Consider the following 264-nt stretch of genomic DNA (forward strand, 5'->3'; position numbering starts at 1 on the left):
TTACCTGTTCTGTTTTGTATATCTAATATAACATCTGCTACTCCTTCGTTGCTGCAGATGTCCCCAATTATCTCGTGTATAAGCAAATCAAAACCTTTCTCATTCTCGCTGCTGCTGCTGCTGCTGCTGCTGCTGCTGTTGCTGCTGCTGCTGTTGCTGCTGCCGCTGCTGCTGTTGCTGCTGTCTTGTTGACTGGCCCTTCTCGATTTGTTGTTTGTGTTTTTCCCGTTCGTTTTTTGTTTCTGCGTTAGTTTCTGCTTCTGC

This window comes from Eimeria mitis, genomic scaffold (genome assembly GCF_000499745.2).
Source record: "Eimeria mitis Houghton genomic scaffold, Emh_scaff1623, whole genome shotgun sequence".
Taxonomy (NCBI): Eukaryota; Apicomplexa; class Conoidasida; order Eucoccidiorida; family Eimeriidae; genus Eimeria; species Eimeria mitis.